Genomic DNA, 25,726 nt, shown 5'->3' on the forward strand with positions numbered 1-25,726 from the left:
TCTCTTTGTTTGTCTGTCTCTGAATTTAGGTTTATAAATTATAATGTTATATCTAGTTTATTAAATGTAAGCAATAAAGGCAGTGTTTTTTGTCAAGTGTTACCGAAAATTATATACCGGGGCATTGCATATTATATTATATGTACAACATTTCGAGCTACATTTTCGCTGGCACCTGACCCGCTTGGGATACAAACAATATTAATATTTTATTTAAGCGTAACATCACGAGACAAGTCCGCAAGGTGTATTTCATTTCGGTATTTCGTATATTAACTTTGTAACTTTTCATAAATTCAGAGAGACTATTACGTGTAAAATATTTGTTTTTATTCATTCCCGTGTCTTGAAACCAATTCACTTATTGAACATTTATTATTTATATATGCATTTTTTTTACCCATCGGGATAATAATACAGTCTCATATGTATATCAGGTGCATGAGATATTCTGTATATGTACGTGTGAAAGTGGTACAGACAATTATTCAGCAATATTGTTTTTTAATTAAAGAATATAGGGTTAACTTAACAATTAATGATTCTGATATAAATCTCAATTTTAATAAGATTCTATTGAGATAATTTGTCTCAAAATATCAAGATTTCAACTTCCGATTATGAATTATAAAAAGTACTTCTATAATTTAAGCTCCGATTTTAACATCTAAAAGCGACGTTTCGGTCACTCTAACGTCTTTGTGGAAAGTGAAGACGAAGAGGTCAAGTGCCCTTGGTCCTTCCATTATTACTGACACTGGAAAGTTAGACTACAACCTCGAGTTAGGTATGCGTTTGTACGAGTTTCTTGTTAGTGTTGTGACTTTAGACGACGGAATAAAGTATATTTAGGATTCATATTTTAAGTGTTGGTTACGTAATTATTTATTTTTTAAGTTTAAGAAACAATATTTTATTTGCAATGGATTGCTTTGCATTGCAAAGTAAAGGGAAAGTAATCATACTTCATTCTATTTGTGTTAATAATTCATTTCGTGTTTTGAGGAAACGAGTTTGGACGGGTAAAATGATCCCACAATATGCGTATCTTCTAATGCGTACTGGCTACCTTCTCTTTAAGATTAAAGCTTAGGAGGTTTTTACACTTTAAGGGCATGTGTTAATTTAATTTATTTACTTCATTTTATTCATAGCCATTACATATTACAATTTCTATAAAATGTTGTTGATTATATGGTAAATGTTCCATGAGTTCGTTCGTTCATTCGATCATTCGATCATTCGATTACGGAAGTTGGTTAAGCGTTTGAATTTCGCCCCCACCAAAATGGCGTCCTGCAAATGGCTAATTGGCCGTCTGCATGATCTGTTGCGAGAGCGCAAGGACAGAGTTAGGACGTGTTTTAAGTGGAGCGTAATTTATGATCCTAATGTGTAGTAAATATTATCTACATTATCTTTAGTTATTGCATATGAAATAACGAGATTTAGGAATAGGATAGTCGTATATACGAACGTTGCGTAAGTTACATTTGATTCATGAGCTTGAATACACCTTGTATAGATAAAATAGTGTTAATATTCTCTGGTCGTTTATATATTTTTGTCATAAACATTATATGCTATTATTTGTTTTCGATATGACGTAAAATCATTCGTTACATTAGGTCAACCATGACAATCAAATATGTGAGATAATGTTACCTAATCCAGTCACGGACTATAATAATATTTCGATTCTCATATTTAGTTTTTTTCATAAAATAACTTATTTTACATATATATATTAATTTCTAAGTAATGTAAATTCAAAATATGATAAACATTCCGTTTAGAATATATTGGCAAGTACAGTCAAAATTGATATCATAAAAGTGGATATTTCCTACTTGCGCACAAAGACTTACTCGAATATTAATTAAAATAAAGGCATTTAGTATCGTATGAATATTATGCACATTTTTCAATTAATTCACGGTAAAAATAAAGAAAATCGCCGTTAGATGCGAAACAGAGCCGATTACTGGCTTTGCTGGAAAGTACTATGGCTTGTACTGTTGTGCTTTTAGTAGTTTATATCTCTTGTTTTTATTTTAAGCGAAGTGTTGTATACTGATTTTCACTTACTTGTTAATAGGATTATATAGTTTAACTCTGAAATTATTTACATAAAATTTAAGATTAATTAATTGATACTTAACTAAGAATTATGCCGAATGAAATTAAATTAAAAATTAATTATAAATACATACATATGTATTCATAAAACATATAAAAATATTTTTATCTGTTTATTATAGTTATATACGTAATTGTTTTCTAGTCGCCTTATTTTCAAATATTGTAAACTATTTCTATCTTATAGAATGTCTAAATGTAATCAAAAATCATCCTTAAACTATGTATATACATTTTGTCTACTTTGCTATACAAATCATAAGTCATTATGCTTATTTCTTTGTATGGTTTTTTTTTTTTTGTTATAAAACACAATGTGAAACATCAATTAATAAAATAAATAGATATTTTAAAAAATTATCAAGAAAATTATCCTAAAAGTTAAATTTCTAATTCCTGAACAAGAACTACGAATCTCCGCAAAAATTATGACTCGTGACCGCACTAAACTATGGTACCGTGATCGAAATTCGAAGAAGTATTTTCTGAGAGTATAAAATCCTACCAAACATTGCAGTAAGCAGCTTAATGATCTGAAAAACATTGCCAATTTGCTCGCACTCCGATACAAGTAAGTTTTTTTTGTTCCGTAAATTGGTAAATCGTTATATACACGACAGTAAACCCTATATCAATATTTGTTTGTAAAATGTTAAAACTATTGCTTTATATTCTAGAAATTCAAATACACTGATTTGACAAAGTCTGGATCGCATTTTATAATTTTATAAGGAAACTGATAACAATTGTTTATTATATATTTTTGCAATGTTATTTGACTTTTGAGTAAAACTTATTGTATTGGAATTAAAAAAATGTACATAATGACGATAGAACTAATGACTAATTTTGTAATTTCGTGCCTAGACTAGCCAGATTTTTTTCCAATCGTAAAATAGAGAAAACAGCTGTTTTTGCACATACGCTGGTTTACTTTAGTATGACCCGCACAGTTTGCTAATCGCTCTTAAAAAAGGCTGCCGTGGCTGGCCGAAAACCGTCATGAGGATAAAATGATGAATATTATCGTAATCCCTTACGAGGATAAAATTATGATTACTATTATCATTTGCAATTATTTCAATTGATTAATTATTTTGCATCATATTAATTTTCACATTTTTTAAGTTTTGCTATTTCTAATAATATGATGTTGAGATAAAAGTACTCGATTCGAGTTTGTTGCAGTTTTTGTATAAGGAAATGTGTTGGGGCTCTTTGGAGGTTTTCAGTTCTTCAATTAATCTTGTGGTTTAAACAGAAGGGAAGGGAAACTCTCCCTAAATAATATGATTCATGAATTCAATTTTTTCCTTAATATTTCTTTTAGTCTTTAATTTAAAAAATATATCATAATGTGGAAAATATGATTTATGTATTGTTATATTATTAACATTATAAAAAAGAGCCGAGATGGCCCAGTGGTTAAAATGCGTGCATCTTAAACTGGACTGCGGGTTCAAACCCAGGCAAGTACCACTGAATTTTCATGTGCTTAATTTATGGTCATAATTCATTTCGTGCTCGGCGGTGAAGGAAAACATCGTGAGGAAAGCGACACGTGTCCAATTTGAACGAAATTCTGCCACATGTGTATCCGCCAACCCGCATTGGAGCATCGTAGTGGAATATGCTCTAAACCTTCTCCTCAAAAGGAGAGGAGGCCTTAGCCCAGCAGTGGAAATTTACAGACTGTTAATGTTACATTAAAAAAAAACTTAATCCAAAAACGATCTACTTCATTTCATAGCTCCAATATATATTAAGTTTAATTTTGTAGACATAATATATATTTTTATTTATTTAAAGGTGATAAGATAAAAAGTATCAAAATTCTTTAAACGCCGCCAGGAAGATGTTGAGACTATATACCGTGTTAATACGATACACGTGAAATTGTTTCCGAATTCAATATCCGCTAAAATCATTGCGAAACCTTTTCGTAATACATACTTGAAAAAAAAATATGTAGGGACGGCGAGGAAATCTAATAACTGCGCCTAATATTCATGTAAAAATCGAATTTTATCTGTGAAACTAATATTTTGTGGGACTACTGCTATTGGACTAATCTTATTTCTGTTGAATTGAGAATTCATATAATACATTCTGAATACATCTAAATATACGTTGAACATCCAATGATGTTTTTACTTTATTTGCAATTTCTTTGCCTTATTTTTCAATACGAGCCGAGATGGCCCAGTGGTTAGAACGCGTGCATCTTAACCGATGATTTCGGGTTCAAACCCAGGCAGGCACCACTGAATTTTCATGTGCTTAATTTGTGTTTATAATTCATCTCGTGCTCGGCGGTGAAGGAAAACATCGTGAGGAAACCTACATGTGTGTAATTTCAACGAAATTCTGCCACATGTGTATTCCACCAACCCGCATTGGAGCAGCGTGGTGGAATATGCTCCATACCTTCTCCTCAACGGGAGAGGAGGCCTTAGCCCAGCAGTGGGAAATTTACAGGCTGATTATGTTTATGTTATGTATTTTTCAATACTAATATATATATCACTCTTATTTAACTATTTTTTTAAATATCTGTAGTCTGTTATTTGACCACTGCGTACATTAAACATATTATTCGATGGTTCGCAATAAAATTTAGCACAGTAATATTTAGCTATAGGAGTCAAGATTACTATTAAATTACTATTATCTATAAATATAGGCGATAGATTTGTCGTTTTTGTATAAAGTTCTATTTCAAGTTGTGGTAGAGCTCTGTGTTCATCTGAGATGGTATCTACTCAATATTCATGTAACAAACAATACTTCGTGTTATCGTATTTCGGTTTAAACATGAGAGTACTACAAGTGACGTAACATATTAGTTTCCAGGTGTGGTTGCGCATTGATGGAACAACTGAAATGTACAACATCCCCATATTGTACATTTTATACAGTGTCAACCTTTGTTATGATCGCTTACCATCAGGTGACCCATTTGTCAGGCTGCCTTACTATCAAATATTGAATCTACAATTGAATATTAAAAAGGCAATGATAAATTAATAAACTAACAAATTTAAAATAGGCGTACTCACATAGTAAGAGAGATAAACGGGCTTCCAGAATCACAGATTCAATTTCCAAGGACCTCAAAGATCATCAAAATTTATAAATATATGCCCTGCAAAATCGGACAACTAACTTCCATTCGGAAAATTAACCGATATACCGATATTACTCATTCCGGAAATATAAAAAAGTTATAAGGTTACCTGTAACTTCAGCATTAGTCTGATATGTATTATAGCAATGTTGATGGAGAGAGTCAATGGGATAATAACAGAATATCACTTAACGTCAATCTAGTTTGAAACTTTTGTTTTTCTTCAAACAATAACAGATTCCCGTTTCCCTGGGGAAACAATATTTCAGGATAAGAGTATAATGTTGCAAATATATGTAATATCAATCAATCATTGCGGTGCAAGGTTTTTCCTTGGATTTATTTTTAACAACAAATGTTTATTTCATAAAAATACAACGAATAAGTTTCAGCGTTTTGATCAAAGTTCAATATAGGTTTTTATTTGCATAATATAATTTATGCGTGTCAAATGTTATTACATTGTATATGTATTAATAATACCATTAAAAAAATACTCAAAAAAAATAGTTTATACTATAACTTATAGATTTATAATTAATAATAATTTTAAATATTTTATACTTTTTACTTTAAATATTTTCCTCTACCTCAACGCATACATTTCAAAAACATCCGATTACAGAGTTGCTAGTTGTAAATTGTGCCGTAGAGGAGTAAATTAATAATTAAAAAATATATACAAATTAAAAAAAGTAAATAGTATTTTGTACGTATTTTTTTTTAATGTTGCGTTATCTAGCATCTGTATATTAATAATATATACTTGATTATATGATTTTATCTTTTTTTATACCTACTCGCTTTTCCATGGTTAATTTCAGTTTTCTAACGCTCTTTACAAATATTAATCCTTCAGATTTATCCTTCACTCAGTTTATAAATTATCCCGTTACATATATGAATGTTTCGCCGACATGCATCAGGTCAAACTTATTAAGATATGTATTAGAGTCACGTCGGACCTAAAACCATCAAAAGGTCAAGGGATCCTCTCGGACCGACTTGGAATTATCTGCAAATGTAGCTCCGATATCATGCACACGGAATACGAGATGTGATTACCTTTTTCAGCAATTATTGTAAGTAGTCACAGTTACACGTGTACAATGTGCACTAATAAAATAAATGTACTAATAAAATGTTATTTGGTGATAGCCCATTTAGGTAGGTACGACTTATGTATTTCATCAGCCAGTGTAACTGCAGGCACAAGGGATATAACGTTTCTGCTCCAAAGGTTGGTTTGGTGGCGCATTCGTGTGTTGTAAGGAATGTTTAATATTTCTTAGCCAATGTCTATGAGTAGTGGTGGCTTACCGTCAAGTGTTCAAGATGCACGACCGCCTGCTTTTAAATTTAAAAAAAATTACGTTAACCTCTAGTAAAGAAGTTGCAGTGGTGTTGGTGGTTGGTGAGTGTGTGTTGGGGTGTACACTCCCATGCCTCGGAAGCACATTAAGAAGCATGGAAGCAAGCAAGCTCGGAAGCACATGGACTATTTCCGGTTGTGCCAGATTTGCCACTTCAAAAATGTATGAAGAAATCTTGTTTATCTATAAATAATAACGATATTATATTGATTTACTATGTAAACAAGAATAAATGCCATCGTTACTTGAATAAATTCGATTAAACAGTCGTCGAAATAAAATACATAGATAACATTTTATATCTTAGTACTTTGCAATAAGGCTTATAATTGTTTAAGTGTATTATATATTTACACGTGACCTATCGTACCCACCGGTACTGGTTTAATTAAAAGTCTTCACTCAAGCGTATTCGCAATATTGGGGCGTTTGTCCTCGCTACGTACTTGTCAGCTCAGATCTCACTAAGATGGATTAGGTAAATTAAAAAAATAAATGATATTTTCTATTACGCTTAGAGCAAATTTATTAAAATTAAAACTTCAATCGATGTGACGTGCTATTTTATGAAATATTGGATTCGATCAAACGATTACTTCAAATTTCAGATGCCTTTGAAATTAATAGTGCTTTAGTTTGGTTGGGTTAAAATAAAAATTGAGGATTGAAACAAAATAAAAATATTCTTTATTCAAGTAAGCTCATATACTATTGAATCGTCACATTTTAATGTGACTATTCAATAGTTTTATAATTTAGTAACATAACATGGCATTAAATTACTGAGAGATGTTATATTAAAAAAATGTTTTTTCATGTAATTGTTATTTTTTAAAAAAATAGTGGAAATAATGAAGTTCAAAAGTAGAAAGCCTTTTTTTCTAAATCCTGTCAGTCACTTTTTTTGTTAATTAAATGGATGAAAAACCATTTCTCCCGAAATTGACCAGTTAACAAAGGTTAATAAGACATAAAAAGGAAAAAAAGATTATATTAAGGTTTGTTATTAAAATTTAATTAGGTTACGATTAAATTGAGGTGAAATTCCGAGATATTTTTAAGAATATTAACGAACAGTTACGCGACTTCTACGTCCATTTCATTGCTAACAAACCTTTACAGCACATCCCACGTGGTTCCGAGTGCTTTTCTTCAATCACGTAGTATTACTAAACAATAGAAGCGTCCAATTTCAAGGAGTATAGTTATAACTCCTAAGTAATAACTATCATAAGCATTTACATTGGACGAACGAATCCAGTAAAAGTAATCGTTCAAATATTCCCAATTCTCTAAATAAACATTTTTATTTACTAAGACTGACATTCATGATTCTTTAGCGGGCTTAAAAAAATATTTTAGAGACCAAAATATATTCCAAAGAGATTCGAATGCTTGTGAAATATGAAACAATAACAAGACATTGATATGAAAAAATTACGTGTTATAACTCAGTTTCCTAAATAGAGTACACGAATAATATCCAAAAAATAATCTTTTCGAAATTAATAATAATCAGCCGTAATTAAATAAAACTCCCATATTGTTGTAAATGCACATTATACATGATTATGTGTAATGTGATTGGCTGCCCAAGTTGCTTGTTCTCTAACTCCGTAAGGTATTAAGTTAGCCATAAGCGATTTAACTATCTATCACCGGCATTTCAACTACGCCGTATTATCTTCACATAGTATTAAATAGTCTCAAACACTTTGTGCGATTAACTGTAATTCACTGGCGTTAAGAATTGTCTTAATTCTGCTTCGTCAAAAGCAAAATATGGTTTTACAATAATATAATTAGCAACTTGGTGCGCATAAAAATATACTTTTACATCTTAGAGTAAAATTTTTATCCTATATAAATTCTATTCCCCGGAAAATAAGATTAAAGAAAAGAAAATTGATTATTTTTATTTCAAGCATAATTTTTTTTTTGTTTAACTTCAACAATAAGTGTAAATATAATTAAAACTGGAATACCTACATATTTTAAAATTCTTACACCGCAACAATTGGTGTTCGAGACCATACAAGTACTTATTTAACTATATGTATTAAATAAAAGCTGGATTTTATATATTTTTTAATTTATAATTTTTCTTAACCATAAAAAGTCTATTTATATTATTTTTTATTTCGTAATTCTAAATTGAACAACTTTCTATAAATATAATGTTTAAGCGGAATATTCTTATAAAAATTTCGTACATGTAGACCCGATCAAAACCCATCCATAATTATAGATCGTTAAAAAATAATGATTTTTTAGTCGATAACATTAGCAGCCTGTAAATTTCCCACTGCTGGGCTAAGGCCTCCTCTCCCTTTGAGGAGAAGGTTTGGAGCATATTCCACCACAAGTCGATAACATATAATCGCAAAATTCGTAAAATCGAGAAATTTGGATATTAAATACGTGAAATGACAGTTCAATGGACAACCACAATTGACGTTTACGGGGGCGTTCAGAAAGCTGCGTAAGGAATGATTATTGTTAGTTTTCAGTGATGTTTGATAATAAAAATGTTTGTAAAAAAATAGTAAATGATAAACCATATTCTTTTAGTTTTATTTATTTAACCCGAGCGAAGCCGGGTTTTCATCGAGTGCCTAATAAAATGAGACTACTTTGTTCATACTGCTGCTTTAGTACTTCCAACTTAGCGATGATACCTCAGTCTACATGTTCATCTATTAATAAATCGTATATAAATAGAATGGATACATTTTAAATATAGTTCAGTCTCTTTTTTGTGACTAGTTTCATATAAATTAAATTTAGAATACTTATAAAGAATAGTTGTAAAAACTTTATTGTTAATTAAAATGATGAAAAGATAATTTAATATAATATTTTTGGTTGAAATATGTAAAATTCAGTTAAAAAGCATATTTGTATTATTTCATGAAATGGTGAAATTAATGTTATTGTTTAATCAGCGCTGCTTGCTTGTGTGTACATTCGAAACATAAAATTGTGTGTGATTTTAAAAAATTAAAAACAACTTTGTTTTTTAATAAAAGAATATTATATTAAAAATTCTGTCAACGCTTGACCCACCTTGATTTAGCAAAGTCTCTTTTTATTGAAGCAGAGATTATGAATGACTTAATTAAATCTTACAATGAAGAAAAATTCCTGCGCAAATTGTATAATTAAAACGAAAAAATTACAAAAGAGCTACACTTGGTCTTTAACAGAAATAGAGATATTATTTTAGTTTATTGTATAATATTTAATTTAAGACAGGAATTTACATTGCACGATTTTAATTTATACATTACAAAAAATTATATCATCATCAATATTTCAAACTAATTATTATAATTAATTCCAGAGATATTTTGAACCAAAAAGAAGAATTGAACAGGGTTTGAAATTGTTAAACTACTATTGTAAAACGTGTATTTATTTATATAAGGTACGTATAATGATATATATAATAATAATTTACAAGACATTGACATATGTATATATTATTTATAATAATAAACCCTGTGTGATAAAAATAATACATTATATTTGATTACGGTTGATTATTCAACGGTCCATATGAGTTGAGTTATTCTGTTAAGTATTAACTTAAAACTTATTGCAGAACATGATCGTGAAATGTCGGAAAGTGATATTGACAAAATTATACCATTAAAAGATTAAAATCAATGAAACAACCATGAACATGTCATATGACCGTAAATCGGTTATCAACATTTCACGAGTGAAATGCTAGGTTAGTTCTTAAGTACCCAAAACAAATATAAATATAACATTATTTTCAAAGATAAATAATGAATTTTTTTATGTAATTTTATGGAAGTAAATGTTCTTAGCTGAATGTTTTATCTAAATCTCACTAATTTTATAAATGAGAAAGGTTGTTTGTTCGTCACACCTTTACAAACACCCGAATGAAGGGGAGAGTTCAAATGAAATTATTATACAGAATAGGTTATGTCAGGAAATAGAATTTATAATTTTCTTTACTACTTTTTTAATGTTTACAACAAAAATTGGTTCTATAGTTTTCTTTTTTGGTGTTTGAAAGGTATAGAGAATCTTTTTTTTTTCGTGTTATAAAACTTAAGTCTAAAACGTACCTTAAGAATTTCGCTGGTTTTGGTTCCAATCTATAACAAAAAAAAAAAAATAGTGAATATCTTAACTTATGATATTAAATAGTGTGAGTAGGTCATATAATATCGGAAAAATATTTATCATGTCGTAAAAGTGAGTAGGTAACAGTTTATTGACCCTAAAGGCGTGTTATCGTTACATTTGCATAAGGCTCGATGTACGGTTGAGACCCTCTCGCACTAACCCGATGCTTTTACGAGGCAGATAGGCATATGTCTTACATCAGCCTTTTATTTTACTAGTTTATTGTTATTTGTTTTTTTTATTATCTTCTCATAATCAAAGTCTTATATGAAATATGTATAAAGATTATCATGGGTAAAAAATACTTCGTACTACCTAACGCTTGGTGGTAGAACTTTGAGCAAGCTTGGTAGTATCACCCACCTAGCAGATATTCTACCGCCAATCAACAATGCTAAGTATTATTGTGTTCCAGTTTAGAGAGTGAGTTAACACCTTAGCTCACTAGGTTGGGGGTGCATTGGTGTTATGTAAGGAATGGTTAATATTTCTTACCATGCACATGTCTATGGGCGGTGGTGACCACTTACCTATAAAATAAATAATAATTCAATAATAGATCGATAAAATCACTCTGTTAGTCATTATGTTCTGACATTAAGTAGAAGGATACGAACCTCAATTAAGACACTAATTCACAGCGAATCGACAATTATACGTTTCTTAGATTTTCTTTCGACGTTTTTCCTTCATCGAGAACGAGATGGACTTAAAAACTCAATGACGTTTGCTTACATTTAAATTCATGTTTTGAAGTTAAAATCTGTGTATTGTTAATTAATTGGACCGCAGCCGAGAACGAGAGAATTTTAAACACAAGAATAAACGCATGAAAAGCTCTTAGAGGACCTTGTGACCTGGTAATTATATTACAATATTATATGAAATCAAAACAAAATATTTTCTAAATTTATATCAAAATGATAATTTATTTAAAAATTACACAATGTTTGCGTATCGTTAACATAATTATGTATTTAAAAATACAGAAGGGATTTCCCTTATTCAGCCCTACGGTGAAATTCGTTTGAGTAAGATATACCGACCTCGTTTTAAAAAATAATTTGTTTTGTTTTTATATGAATGCCGCAAAATAATTAAAAGAAATGAATTTAGAGTATATGGTTTATCTTATATATTGAATATTGTTTTTTTTTTATCAATTTGAAAAGAGAACACTAATTATTCCAAATAAATAAATTTATATATATATATATATAGATATTTTTTTTATGGCGTTGGTTGGCGGGCGAGCATATGGGCCACCTGATGGTAAGTGGTCACCACCGCCCATAGACAAAGGCGCTGTAAGAAATATTAACCATTCCTTACATCACCTATGCGCCACCAACCCTATATTATTAGGGTTGTCCATAAGTATAAAATTATAAAAGTGTTACTAAGTAATGTGAACAATCTCGAAATATAACTAAATAATGCAGGCACCATACATAAAAAATATCACACACGCCGACGCTCTCTCTATTCTCTTACTCATGCAATTGGGTGGAACAGCAATCCGACACGATGGAAGAGAATCAGACATGGGACCTCCAACTTTACGTTCCGCTCCGAGGCACAGGAGTGTAATACCGTTACCTTTTTATTAACTCCGACTGTCACTTATAAGTCAGTTATAGAGAAATCAAATAACTCTAGCCCAAGCTAGAATCCGAACTTAGAATTTCATAGTCAGCTAGGTAAATTAAACAATCTAATACTGAATAGTATTTGGACTGTAGAATGAACTTGGAAATCTGATATGATTAATTTTTTTATGATTTAGTTGTGAGAACGGGCTAATGGACAACCTGATAGTGGTCACCACCGCCCATAGATAATGCCGCTGCAAGAAAAGTTAATCATTCCTTACATCACCACCACCAACCTAGGGAACTAAGATGTGTGTGTGCCTGTAGTTACACTGGCTTACTCACTCTTCAAACCGGAACACAACAATACTGAGTACTATTATTAAGAATATCTGATGAGGGGGTGGTACCTACCCAGACGAGCTTGCTCAGAGTCCTACCACCATCAAGTATATATATTTATAATAAAGCAGTTACTCATTATATATATATATATATATATATATATATGAGTCACTGCTTTGACAGATTAACTTGTTGGATTTTCATCCAAAAATAATAATTAATAAAAAAGTCCGCATCTTACAGTCGTATCATGCTCCATCGGGACAATAATACCGTTTGAATCTTAATTAATACCAATTAATCGCGCTTCAAGAGACAATTATCCAAACAATGGTGAATATTTAAAAAATAAACGCCTAATTAGCTGCCATCCGATTTTTTCAGCTTTAAAGGGACAATTTTACAAAGCAGTGATTATCTCTTAGCCACTGAATAAAAGTTTCCAAGTCTACTGAAGTCTGTAATTCAATTAGCGTTGTTATTTAAATTGCATTATAGCTGATAACTTATGAAGAACATTTTTTTCTCTTGTAATATCAAATATTTAGTAGTTGTTAGCATTACCATCGGAATATATACTGTGACTTTGGTTGTTTGACTGTTTAACGTTATGCTTAGTAGCTAACTTATGCTTATTAAACTCAATATAGATATAGCTTATGTAAATTTGCCACAAACCCCATTGGATGAAAGAGAGAGATGGAATAAGTTTTAAAACTTCTCTTTAAAAGGAAAGGCCTTACTTTAGTTATTACTTTACTTTACTTTTTGAAGTACACTTTACAAATAAAGATGTGCTGTACAAAACTGCCTGCTTTGCAGTATATGAAAGTCATTGTATAAGCTTTGTTCATTCTTAAAATACTTCTTCTTCTTCATATTATTTTGAGTATGAAGGAAACATTCTGCTCCTATGAAATATTCTTGGGATCACTGGTTACATATATTCTTGGATCAGCTCAGAACTCTGGTAGAGTGTGAGACGATTCATTGATCGGCGTAATCGTTGCAGTTACAAATGGACGACCAACGAATAACAGAGCTGGCGTCTGTTGTTATTATTAGAACCTGCAGACATTTCTAGTCTCTGTTATAGGGGATGGGAGGTCAGAACTCTCGTTCAGCATCTACGTGTGCTGGAATGAAAAAAAGGAATTTTTTTCGCTTAACCAAACGCTCTTCAAACATAGGTTCGCAAATTTGGCTTGTAATGAATTGAACCGTGTAAATGCAATGTAAATTCATAGTTAGCGTGGAAATTGTATTACATAGTTATTCATTCGACTTTTGTAACTGATTTTTAAGGCAACTACAACAGCTGAATGGTTAATGAGGCCCCGCATTCGACTTTTTGTTCTGGCATATTCATTACCTGCTCCCATCGCAGGTTGTTTACAAAAAAGCTTTGTTCTCGGCATGCCCTCTCGAGAGAAACAAACAATATCTCTAACAATTTTGAGGTCAAGCGATTTCACCCGGCAAATATTCAGTGATAATTAAAACAACAAACGAATCTAACTAATTAAAAATATCGTATACATATATGTATATAGAAACACAAAGATCCGTATAAAATATGTAAAATATATTTATTTATATTTCATGGTGAGTTATGAATGATTAAATTTGTTTTCAACTTTTTAATGCCGTATTTTTTTATTTTTTTTAAATTGAAAAACAGTACTTATACGAGTATTGAATGTTGCGTACATTTATTAAATAGTTATAAGTTAAGTTAAGATGGTTTGATTTAAGATACAGAAGTTACATCCACGTTTTAAACAATAAAAAAATGAATGAATCAATATGCTTCTTTAATAAAAAGAAAATACAGACTCAAGGGGTGATGTTGAAATAATAAAGTGCATGAATAACAATTTCATAATTTAACGGATATGAAAATACAGAAAGGTGGAGTTGGAAGTAGTGTCTGATTTTTCCGCCGAGTGTTTATTCAATTGTAAATGAATGACCAATAAATTACTACGAAACAAATCCCTATTTTGTCGGGCAATGAAACGTAGCTAACAAGCAAAAATGAGATACAATAAAATAAATTTATTTACAACCGAGTGCGCTATTTATATTTTCTTTGCAAATAACGTTTTTCATTGCAATGTAAATTATTATGATTAAAACGATTCTTATTTTTGCAACGGATAGTTTGTAAAGACGCTGATTTTAAAACAATAAAGAGTTATTAAAAAAAATGTCTCCAGAAACATATTAAAATGTAATTATGTCAACTTAAATAGAAAATGAATAGTACAATATATTTAAATCATACCAAAAATTTTGAAAATAGTGTACAGAATCGTTAAGCATCTACCCCATATGAAAGTAAGAAATAAAACAAGTCAAGCGTGTGACGACTGAATGTAAATACGTCCTCGGCTTTGAAGACCTAACATCCAAGTTATGAACTAAGTTACCCTAACTTACAAGTTTGAGCTGCAGTTCATTGCTGCCATATAAGCTGATTTAACAGTTTGTATGAGCTCTTTAAGCTTATTATATACATGTAAATAAATAATATTATAGGGAATAGAGGGGTCCTAAATATGCTAGTATTCTTTTTTGTATTTCGTTCAATTAATCAGCTTTAATTACGCTGTTGTAAGTTGTTTTTGGAAGTCCTAAACTACGAGTAAATAAAAAAAAAAAAACATGTATTTATTGAAGTATATTTTATTTTATTAATGTATTTCAATTATTGATTTAATAATTAAATTGAAATACATATTTTATTTCATAAATAATAACGCGTACAAAACCAGAGTTATTATACCATTAACTTGCCAGATTAAGCCATAATGGCGGAAAAGTTATTAGGAAAACTCATTAATCAGTTTCATTTGGGTATATTTAATAACAAATCCCTGGATACCTACGAAAAAGATTTTTAAACTGTTTTTAAGACTTATAAAACAACGTAAGCCATGTCGGTAAAAAGTTTTATTTAGCTAATATTTTAGAGGTAAAATTTTTATTGTGGCTGAGGCAATAACTATTTAAAAAAATGCTTTTTATATTTTTTTTTGAATTAACTGTGATTTTTTATTAAAATATAAAGTGAAATATATATTCAAATAGTACATAAAAACAGTTCGTTATTTCGAACGAAATCATGACCGTATCATGAGGCATTTAATATTTTTGACATAATTCTAAGCATTATTATCAATAATGTTAAACATTTTCCACTAAGCGTGAGAGTAATTAACATACAAATTATATCTAGTCATCATCAGATGTTCTGATCTGTTTGAGAAACAAGCAAATTAACTTAGATGGCGGTTTCTATCACAATATTACACGGGATTAGGCGTAAACCGATGCTGCTCTCACATATAATTTGATTGACAAATAAAGGGATCCGGCGCATAAGGTATAACTACATACACGTATGTTCTATGTGCAGTGTTAAAATAAGCCTTTGACATTTGTTAGCGTTGAAATCCTTATTGTTATGTTTACTCCTAGTATACGTGTATATATGGTATTATGTATTACATTAACATAACGTACTAGTATATTTATATACATATAGAAGCGAATAACATAACATAAACATAATCAGCCTGTAAATTTCCCACTGCTGGGCTAAGGCCTCCTCTCCCGTTGAGGAGAAGGTATGGAGCATATTCCACCACGCTGCTCCAATGCGGGTTGGTGGAATACACATGTGGCAGAATTTCGTTGAAATTAGACACATGCAGGTTTCCTCACGATGTTTTCCTTCACCGCTAAGCACGAGATGAATTATTAACACAAATTAATTGAAGCGAATAGAAATAACAAAAATAAGTATCTGTATTTAAAAATAATTAATTAGTAGGTTTGATTGAAAACATGAGCTGTGTGATGGCACAAATATTGCAGACAGTCGGCTCAATATTGTAAGCTTGTAACGAGGTTGTTTCGTTTTATTTTTTAACAATCTCTCAATTGTTATACTCTTTATCTGCATGTATGTCTACTAATTTGCAACGTTTCTGTACTTTTCATAAAAGACTTATAAACATTTTACCTCATTGAAACGTTATGTCGACTAGTAATGTAAGGATTTTATTACAAAAATACACGCAAATGGCTTTACCAAAATACCCAAATACACTTCATTTAAAAAAAAAATGCTTATCGAAGAAATACAACTGAGGTCAAACAAATCCAATTTCGTCGCGTACGTATATAAAAAAAATCATTTTACTTTCTTCTCAAAAGATTTCAAAGAAAACACCCTCTATTAGCATTGGAGGAAGTCGACATAAAATCTGCGAACGTAGAGCTCTAGTGCGTGAATAAAGGGAACAATTTTCGATACATAAAACGGCAACTTATTTATTACTGAGCCAAGTGTGATTGGGTAAATCCTATCGTATAAGGATTGAAAACTAGGGAGTAGAATTACTATTACTGCCTTCTGTGACCTTTGAGACTGTTTCAATTTAATTGTATTATTTTGTAATGGCAACATTGTTTTCGAATATTTCATGCGAGTTTGCTGCTGACGTTATTTGAATTGTTTTGTATTAAGGATGTTTCTATAAATCTCGTTGATATTGAATAGCGACGAATATAATAGAAATATTACAAAGTAAATATCTTTTATAAGTCTCTCTCAGCCTGTAGCCTTGTTTCAGTGAAACTTAACAAGCCAATTAAAAAAATTGTATAACATCGAAAACTTTATAGTTAGCAGCTTTTGCTTGCGGTATTGTTCGGTTTTTGTCAGGTTTGACATTTCCTTTATTAGACTTGTGTACAATACTTATAAGAAAAAAAAAAATTGGAAATTATATTAATTAATTGTGTTTTAAAATTGATTTATTTTTTATTAAATATAAAACACCTTATCATTTAGAGAGTTGTGAAATAAAAAAAAAAAACAAAAGCATTTTTTTTTAATTAGACTTACAATTCGAGTCTGTTATTAAAAATTACATAATATTCCGTAAGTCAAACAACCACTATACAAAGCGTTATAAAATATTTTATTTATTTCAAGAAGACTGACAAACAAATGGGCCACGCAATGCAATCAAACACCCTTACTCACAGACAATACCACTGCAAGAAGTATAAAGCATTCCTCCCATCTTTATTGCATCATCAATCAAGACCGACAAAGACATTATACATAAATATAAAGCCCACTTATGTACTTTTCTAGTTACACTCACTGTACTAAAATGTATATTTTTTTAATGTTACAAATTTTCAGTTTAGTGGTTGTTTATTATATTCCAGCTGTAAAAATGTTTAGTTTTCTCAGCACGTAGGCGAAAATAGTGCGATACATTGGAATGCTTCCTGCGTTACCGTATCCGCATGCAGGTCGGTTCATTTAAAATTAATAGCATACGTTACAGCTCAGCGACATATGTCGGCGCTTGGCTTAGTGCTCATAAACTAAACGTTGGTGCAAACCGACGATACTGTACAAAAATATAAGACAAAGATTTATTTATATGCATACATTATAAACGGAACGTTATATATAAAAGTTATCACTGAAAAGAATAACCTGTTGTTTCTTTATTATTTATATATCTAGACAGAGGGTCGCAATACAAAATAATTTAGTTGTAATGAGTCAACTTGATTATCTCTGTGCGCGTGACACCTTCGCTTGACACTAGCCAAACGTCATACTACCTTACTAGTGTGCGTGTACTTGGTGGCCAAAGCTTTTTTGTTTCATTCAAAATATTTTAATGTGGTTTTGTCGTTACGGCCCCGGTCAAAGTCAGACGTACGTATATAAAATAGTCATGTTACAAACATAACCGCACGGCAACAGCAATCCCTAATTTTGGTCACTGATGCAACCTCAAATGTGTATAAATAAGTTAGATTGCCCTCAGTTGCTAGCGAATGTTAGGGCATCGAGTTAAGGATCAAAACATTATTTCTAGCTAGTCTAATAAGTTAGGAAATCATTAAAACATTGTTAATCATTAAAACCATAGGGCAAGATGCTATATGTGTATGAAACAGTATAATAGTTCAGCCCGCAGCTTAACTCTCGCTTTAGGTTAAAATGTTAGTTAGCAAAGTCTTTTCTGCTATATCACATGTCTATCTCCTAAAGTACATTTATAATAACCAATTTTATCTATTAATAAATATTAAAAACTGTAGATTATATAATTCTTCTGTGTATTATATAAAAAAGTTCATTGTACCCTTCCTAAAGTGCTGGGCCGGTTTCGAAGTTTTTTTTTTTATGTATGAGTGATTGATTAAATTGTTGAGATTGAATCTGGTCGGCTACGGGTTGGTGGATTTTTTTAACGAACAAAAAATAACAAAATAAATTTCTTATTTTACCCGTATGGAGCCGAGACAGCTTCCCTACTAGTATATATATTGATATGAATATTTATTTAGGAAACAAAAAACACTATACTGGTAATATGAGTGTATTCAAGATTATACCGCCATTTATATTTATCAATAATACAATACCAAAGTTCTCTGTTGATACATTACGCATAACGAGCCTCATTGCCATAGGTCATTACTTATGTACCCTGAAACTTACTTTCTTTAAATAAAAATAAATTATAATTTTCATTTTAATGTATGATATATATTTTTAAAATACATATCTCTTAAATTAAATTAATTAATGTTTTATCGAAATCTAAAAACAAGTGATATTTTACTGCCGAATTAAAAAAAAAAAGTTGTACTTGGACTGGAACGCACGCAGACCGCGTAATTGAACAAACTGCTTAACCAGGAGTCATATTAACCCGACGCGATTTCTAACGTTCATATTTCGTTTATTTTTAATATCACGTCTTTTAGCATTCGAGTAGTTGACATGACACTCTACTCGTCTTGTTCATGCACTCAGTATAATACCGCTTGCACAAAGGATTACACCTACGTGAACTCAAAACGGGTGAGTAAGACAACATCACTATAAGTGAGATATATTTGTAACGTAATTTATTTTATTTATTTAGTGATTATTTACAATTTATTTGTAGTGTAGAGTGTAGTGTAGTGTGTAGTGTAGATTTTTTTTTACACGATACTGTTGATAAACCCCTAGCGAATATAGGCCGTGAAGAGACAGACTTAAATGAAGTAGATCTAAACCCCGCTTTAGACGCAAGAAATGAAGACAATAAATTTATAAACGTAGTACTTGTTACTACAAGATAACTGTGACACAATAAGAAGCAAGCGAGATGACCGCATCAGAATTTTGGGATACAAATCCTACTGATATTCATAATATTTTATTGTAACGAAATTGACAAAATAAATGGTATTTTAGAATCTGATTAATATAATATGCTCTGAAAACGTGATTCTTGAAAAGTGCAGTCTAAAAAATTTTTTAAAAAAAATAGAAACGAAAAAGAAACGTATTTTTACGTGGAATACGTAAAGTGTTACGCATCACATTTTAAGGCATTCGAATTGATCTTTTAAAATTACTACAATCCTGCCGAATAATTTCCTTTCAAGGGGAAATTGGATTTCAAATGACTAGAAGAACTTTTCTATAGAACAATTTCCAGAAGTTTTAATAGACAAATTAATATGTCAGTTACACCAGAGGTTATTGATGACACAATCGTTTAAGAATCCATTAAAACGGGCGTAAACACACAAAAGTACGATTATAATTTTTTCATTATTAATTATGCCGGTTTGACCGATTTCGGCCAGAGGTGGCCAATCTCAAAGGAAGACCTCCCAGCTACGCAGAATATCTTATAGTGTGCGTGTGCGCAAACAGAGTTACTCTGTCTTTTACTGTCATAAACCGATGGGACGGCAATTCCGACGTGACCCGAAAGAGTTTAGGCGCAGAACCAACGGCTTTACGTGCTTTCCGACGCACGGGAGAGTACACACTTCCAATTTTCAGACTCCAGGCTGTTCTAATATTTTTTCGATAGAAAAACTCAATAACTTTATCAGCTCGACCAGGGGTTTGAACGCAAAACCTCACGATCTGCGGCCTTTTTGTAAACATAAAATATACGACGATATGCTAAAGCTGTTGTCAAATAAAAGTTCTTCGATTGCTCTTTTCTAATTTTTTTATCAAAGATAATTTTAAATTAACATTCGTTAGAAAATGGAAACGAAATAACTAATTAACATAATTAATTAAATTACATTCGACGGCACTATACTGAAATTACGCTTTATTACGTAAACATTAATTACAATTATAATAGGAAAAAGCTTTATATCATTATTTCGAAGTTTCTGTCGTACCTAACGCCTATAACGAAAACATTTTATATTAAAAATTAAAGAAAATAAATTATATAAAAACAAAAAGAACCAAATTATTATTGCAGTAATTGACGTGTGTTGTAAAAATAGGTCATCAACATTAATACGCATTTCAAAACATTTTTCGCTTAACCTAATTTTTTTTTTCATTTGTGCTTATAATTTTTTTATATTGGCTTAAAAAAAACAGATTTACCGATCACAATTATTTTGTATTTTAGCGCTCTATAAAAAAACAAAACAAAAAAGCAATTAAATTTTATTACAGATAATCTTAAAAGAAAGAGAATTTATTATTGCAGAAAAGTAAAATCTTTTAAAGATTTCAAAGTTATATTTTCAACATTTTGTAAGTATATGAAATATATAATACGTCATAACGTTATTATCTCTTATAATATCATAATTTCAGACTCTCCGTTTGAAAGCATTTTCGAGTCTTTGGGAGAAGCGCATTCGAGACTGGGGAGGACCATAAAGCGAATAATTAAACAGTTTAACTTAATCTATACTATGATATTCAGTGCACAAGAGATAAATCAATGGAGAGAGTCATATATAATCGCATTTTCTTTTTCTAAGTCAACACCTTTTTTATTTAAATACAAGCAAAACGAAAACATTTTTGATATGAAATATATTTTGGCGGTCTTGGGTAAGACCGACTCGTATGTGATGGCAAAAGGTACTAAACTATCTTATGCCGTCGTGTTCTATCCGCCAACCCCCTCTAATCACTAGTACACCAGTGATTAAATTAATTATTATATTATTATAACAGTATACTCTATATTCGCCACGCACACGCATGGCACAGATATATTGTTATAATAATGAGGAAGATATTTTTACTTTATAAATGTTTATCTGTATGCATTGTCTATATTCCTTTTTTATTTTTTTAATTGCAAATTCTGATCGAAATCAGTTGTCATTAATTTCGTTAAGTAACAAATTTACCGAGCCTCCCGTGACGGTCACGTTTTTTTTCTATTATTTTTATAATATAAATATTATCTCTCAACTAACAGAAAAATACTTAAATAAGTCTTACTGGGTCAATCTTAATCAGACCAAGTAATATGAAATTTGTAGAATTAATCTGGCCCCGGACTATATATTAACTATTTAATACTTATCAAAGTAATTCACAACCTAAGTCATGTTATAATAAATCATTAAATCAAAACATATGAAATATCTACATCAGGGTTTATCAAGCCAAGTGCTCTCGTAAAGGGCTTGTAATTAATGTTGAAATGGGATATTGAAGTTTATTAGTGAGAGCATGATCGTTGAAATAATATGCATGTTAGTTTTAATAATTAATATTATGTACATATTAGTATATAATATTACATAGTTAAATAAAGTATAGTTTGAATAGATTAAATAAAAAAAAAAAATACAACTTTCCTTAATTGAAGTTTTGAGAATTTTATTTGTTATAATATGATGAAAGTCTTTTGGACGAGAGGAAGAGTTGTAGAGTTATTTAAATATCTCACTGCTGGGCTAAGGCCTCTTTACTCAATGAGGTTCATTGTTTATACTACAATGTTGGTTGGTGGATATGAGGTTGGTCTGTTGGTTGAAATCAACATCTTCTAGCTACTGATTCTTCTCTGCTCAACTTTTCATACTGTTTCGAGTATTTTGTGTTCATAGTAAAAATCGCAAGTTTCTGCATAACATCGCTGTTAACGTTTGCTAATGTTTTAATTAGAGCCAATTGCAGAAACGATTTTGTATAAGCTTTGTTTCTTATGTTAGCCTAATAATTTCAATCGCTGATTAATTAGAAATTTATTTATCAATTTTAACAGGCCAACAACCATTAGTCCTTTCATAAAGATTATTTAAATAATAATATTACCTATATAATTAATACCTATTTAAAAGAAGAAATATTTTATTTAATTAGTTTTTCATTTTTCTGTTAGATTTATTATTTTTACATTTATCAATTTATTTCAACCAGATTTATAATCGTTTGTAAGCACAAATAATCAATTATTTATTTCTATTCAGGGTATCTATATCTATATTTATCATCTATATCTATTTAAGAATAAATTGAGACGTAAACGCCAGATTAATAATATTTAAAAATAAACAATGATTTCAAACAAAATAAATATTTTGATTCTAACTGTTTTGTAAGCATTTAAATTTCAGACAGATGTCGAGAACGCTGCGTCAAATCATGAAATCCTTATGTCCTACAAACCATCCTGGCTCCTAACAAAGTTACTTGAACACAGATGATATATAACTGGAATAGATATGTAGCAAAAATATCAGTTTTAGCTAAATATGATGTACATAGTAAGAAATTTAGACTTTATCAAAATTTAAATTATTTGCTAGACTTATTATGTGATCAATAAAAATATTCTCTTCATTAATACTATTCAAAAAATGTAGGAATAACTATTATAATTGGTTTTGTAGAAAAAACGGTAATTTATGCATTTCTCAAGTGGTATCCATTGGTTAATTATTATTGTTTTATAATATTGTTATTTATATCAGACATAAAGAAATATATTCAAGTTTTAGTAACCCTATGATATTAAGTAAATAAATTATTAAAAATATAACATTGTATTTCTAAAATACGTAACGTACTACAAGAACAATAGTTTATGGTGCCTGCTCTGTTTTGATACACATAATCTTTAATGTACCTTGACAAATAAGTCTACTTTTTGTAATTATTAAATGAATATATTTTAGAGTCATTTAACAGAATAAATATAGCAATAAATAGTCTTCCCTCGCAACTCCGTTTGTTTATATCGTTCCAAGTGTTAACTTTTTAAATTACAGCTTAGAATAAAACCAACCGAGACTGATTTGCACTGTGGGTTCCGTACCACTAGACAGATACACAAACAGACACTGATGTTACAGCAAACTTACGATTTTCGGACTTTATCCTACACTCGTACTACAAAATACTTGCTACTTGCCAAATTTCATGATTTCACAGCTCTAAGGGACCGCAGACATCAATATTTGATATTAATTTTAACTTTATACCTCAAAGCGTTCCTGAGAAAAAGTCTTGATGGTCAAACAGACACAGAGACAGAAAGACGTAACGAAATGATCTTATACAGATATCTTTTCTCCTTTAAAAGTACGGACCCCTAATAAAATAATTATTATATTAATAACTTGACTAAAAAACAATTACATGATGATACAAATGCCACCCATTAGATTCTATCATGGCTGTGAACCATCGTCCCATAAAAGAAAAGTTACACGATGCACTAACATCAAAATAACAACATACGCGTCAACGTATACTATAACAAATGTATACAATTGTTACATTATATAATACTAGCTGAAGCTGCGGTTTTACCCTTGCAAAATTAAAAAAAAATTACTTATACTCACCCCACATGGGAAAAATGTAGGGTGAAGGTTTGTGTGCTCGAGGCGTGAATTAAAAAAGTCAAAGCCAATGGCCTTCCCCGGGACTCAAACTATCTCCACAACGAATTTCATCTAAATTGGTCGAGCGGTTTAAGCGTGAAGAGATAACAGACAGATTACCGTCGCATTTATAAATGTTATGTTACTAATTAATGAATACCATTATCTCTCCAGGGACTTACTGAAACAGTTCAAGCTTAGGCTCTCCTAAGAACACAATACCTAAGCGTAATATTAATACCATCTGTGTCTGAAATATTAATGATTTTTATGAAGCTTACGCATTATATATTTTGTCTTTGTGTTATAACAAAACGTTGGTTTAGAAAAGCAGATAATTGAATGAGTATTCAATAATACGACTCAAATAATTTTGAATACGAATAAAAGACATAAATAAAATTGAAAAATATGCCATAGTTTGAGCACAGATAAGCGAAACTTCAAACAATATTATAAAGTAATAAATGGCATTATTATAGTTTAAAGCTGATATTTTATTATTTGTTTTTTTTTAATGATTTATATAGCAAATTCGCAGGAATACAAATTTAATATAATACTATATAATATTTATTTGTAAATATGAGTGGAGTTATAAATATTTTAATACAATCGGATCAAATAATATCTGTCAGTGTGGCTTGGTGGGTTTTCACATTATCCGATCCGATATCAGTTTCGGGCACCAATCCGATATCAGAGGAAGTAAAATGTATGACATATGTGTATCTGTCTTTCATATTGTCCGATCCGATATCGGATATCGGAGCCGACACCGATGTGTTGACGGCACCATCGGAAGGCCATGAGCTCACGGACGATATTGTTTGTAAGTGTGCTATACGTGCATTTAAATTGTCTCTGTGTGCCATTTTGCATTTTTGTTTTGGGTGCGTTTTGTAGTTTGCTACAAAGAGCATAAAATGCTCCCTCTGAATATCTAGCTTCCACAATGGGATGTATCCAATACTTTCTTTGTACAGATCTTTTTTTGAGTCTCATATATAATAGACACATTAAATAAAGTTTTCTATTATGGTCTACTATAGCACGAAGATATGGAAATGGCAGATTCAGAACGATTTTGTCGGACATACTATGTGAAAATAGCACATGGTGCCACGGTGGCTATCAGCTGTCAGCTATCGTCGTCCGACACCGAACTCGGATCGGATAATATGAAAACGCTCTTAGTCTAGCCAATGTACTCATTATACAAATAAATTTTACTGTATTGAGTATTATTGTCATTTGTTTAATTA

At 30.5% G+C, this 25,726-nt stretch overlaps 1 protein-coding gene across 1 annotated transcript in view; it reads right to left on the reverse strand.

Annotated features, from left to right (window-relative positions):
- LOC113401342 (poly(rC)-binding protein 3) overlaps positions 1-25,726 on the reverse strand; it is a 188,868-nt gene that overhangs the window by 115,113 nt on the left and 48,029 nt on the right. Inside the window, exon 2 of the mRNA XM_064215377.1 lies at positions 10,743-10,772. The gene's annotated coding sequence lies outside the window, so the exon portion shown is untranslated. The remainder of the gene's footprint in view (positions 1-10,742; positions 10,773-25,726) is intronic.

This window comes from Vanessa tameamea, chromosome 7 (genome assembly GCF_037043105.1).
Source record: "Vanessa tameamea isolate UH-Manoa-2023 chromosome 7, ilVanTame1 primary haplotype, whole genome shotgun sequence".
NCBI classification, from domain to species: Eukaryota; Metazoa; Arthropoda; class Insecta; order Lepidoptera; family Nymphalidae; genus Vanessa; species Vanessa tameamea.